Below are 2716 nucleotides of genomic sequence, written 5' to 3' on the forward strand. Positions count from 1 at the left end.
AACCATCCAGGGTAGGTGCTTTCCCCTTGCTGTATAGGAAAGGACGCCAGAGCTCCAAGGAGCGAAGAGACACAGGCTCCGAGTCTCCAGCCCACTGGTGTCATCTTTGAGGGCTTTGGTCCAGGCCTGGCTGGTCTGGCCTCAACCATGGCCCCAGGGGGCCCCACCTCAAAGTCTCTGGAACCTGTATCTGACCGGCAGGTTTCAGGTGGCCTTGGGAGGTGAACTTGGGGCAGAGGAAAGGAGCTTTCATTTCTGGTAAGACCCAGAGTCGCCACGCCTGGACAGTCCCTTGATATCTGTGGGTATCTGATATTTGCAGCCCAGTTTCTCTGGGGCACAAAGTCACCACAATTTCAGAGAGTTTTTTCTTGTTTGTTTTTAATGTTGGGAAACTGCATGACCAAATTCATTTTACAAAGATCACTCTTGCTCACGTAAAGAAGACTGATTCAAAGGACAAATTGAAGGGCAATTTGTAGTACATAAGATATTTTAAACCACGGGTATTCCTTAACCAACAATAGTATTTCTAAGAATTCACTCCATAAGAATAATCACACAAATGTGTATGCAAAGACCTATGAACAAGAATGTTTGCTGTAACTTTATTTGTAAGAGCAAAAATAAAAATTCTTCAGCAGAGAAACCACAAAACAAAACAATACTTCATACAATGAAATATTACGCAGCCAATAAAAATGTGATACATCTGTATGTGCCAACATGACAGTATGTCCAGGAGTGAAACAAAATCATGGCAGAACAATACTAAACAACTTTTTGGAGAAAATGTCCACCTATACATGTCAATGCAAAGAAAAAGGTCTGGAATACAGACCATTACCATGGATTTCCAAGATAAATGATTTCATTTTTTTGCAACAACAAAGGAAAAAGAAAGCACCAAACCCTAGGTTTCACTTAATGCCTGATGGGCGCCCTCATCTCTGTGACAGAGCCTGGTGCTGAGGGTGCTGGGCCAGGTATGTGGAATTTGAGATTTTGTGCATTTGTGCATGCATACATGTGGATTTTCCCACTATTTAATGACAATTCTGGAAGCGTGGAAGGCACAAGCAGTTAAGAGAGAAGCTCAGGCTGCCACCCCAAGAACATTCTTCTTGAGGAAGCGTCAAGATGGGATGAAGCCCTAAGGTCCCTCCCAACCCCGTCTGCAGCACAGTCCCAAGGTGGCGGGTGCCCAGACAGCTGGCAGCGGGTGCGGAGGTGAATGTGGAGGCGAATGTTTGCAGCTGAAATCTTGCAGACATCTCTGATCATGGGAGGCTGATCAGAAATGGATCTGGGAGCTATCAAATGAAAGACAGGCCTTGCTTTGCCTTCAAATTTGTTGATTTTTTTTTTTTTTTAAAGCCCCAACCACAAAGCATGAGCTCATGTGGGCATTTGCCGGAAAGGTGGCGGGCAGCCCCTGGGAGTTAGGCTTGCAGACATGGATGTTTCCACCGTGCCCTTCTAAACGAACACTGGGGCCCTTCAGTAGGGCTGCGTGAGGGAGCACAGTGGGGTGGGGTGGACCCAAAAGGATGGAATGGATAAAATAAATAAAACAGAAAGGAATGGAACATATACACTAGACTGGAAACTATAAACCAGGATGGAATAAATGGACAAAATAGGTCAAAGTCGATAAAATAGAGTGGGCTACACTAGGAGGTAGAAAGGAATGGATAGAACCAACTAGAATAAACAAACAACATAAATTAGGTTGGAACTGAATAGCCAGAGGGAAATGGAGTAGAATGGGGAAAGTAAGGGGCTGGATTCTTAGGGTGGGAGGGGACTTTGGTCACTTTGCAGAAGAGGTCAGTTTGCACTGACATCTGGAGACACGGCTGGCCTCCCTTGATCAGCACTGCCAGGAACATTGGCGGGGCCCGTGGTTGAAGTTTGCAGGGTTTCCCTTGGAGGTAAGGCGGTCTATGTGCAGACCCCAGAGAGAGCCCTGGGCGAGTCCAGGACCCTGCACCCTGCTCCAGCCCTGTAATTGACTTGGAGTAAGCCCCACCCCTCAGCCGTTGTTTCTATCATGTTCAATGAGAAGGTTTGCTAAGGTAACTTTGAAAAGTCCTCAAATCTAAGGTCCTTTATTTCACAGTTACTGAACAGTTTCCTGAAGCCAAAGGAAACTGCAGAAATATGAATCCTGTCTTTCCTGCCTCTAGTCACAATTTTGATCTTTTATCATGCATATCTTTGAGTTAATTTTGATTTTTAAATAGATTGTGCTAAAATATTATTTATCTCAATTACTGAGGATTTTTGCACATACACCACACCCCCAACTGAAGGTTGTGCTTCCAGTAAGTGCTTCACTTGCCTTACCCTAGTCCCATATTTTTGGTAGATACCATGATGACTTCGTTCCACAGAAGACGAAACAGAGGTTCAGAGAGGTTCTCTGATTACAAGATGCTGCAAACACTTATAGGAGGGGCCGCTCACTCTGTGAGAAAAAAAGTGATGATGACTGTGCTCGGTGAACTCACAAGTGTGGCTCTTTCTGGGACCGGGGGTTTCAGGAGACCTCTTACCAGGGACTAAGAGGGGACAGGCAGCCCCATGAGAAGAAGGACCTGCACATGCAAAGGGGTGGTGAGTTCAGCTGGAGCACAAGTCAGTGTGACTGAATTGGGGGCTCCCAGGAGATCCAGGTGGGGACATTGGGGGCCAGGTCCGGTCCATGCCCAGA

Source organism: Chlorocebus sabaeus, chromosome 24 (assembly GCF_047675955.1).
Source record: "Chlorocebus sabaeus isolate Y175 chromosome 24, mChlSab1.0.hap1, whole genome shotgun sequence".
Classification (NCBI taxonomy): domain Eukaryota; kingdom Metazoa; phylum Chordata; class Mammalia; order Primates; family Cercopithecidae; genus Chlorocebus; species Chlorocebus sabaeus.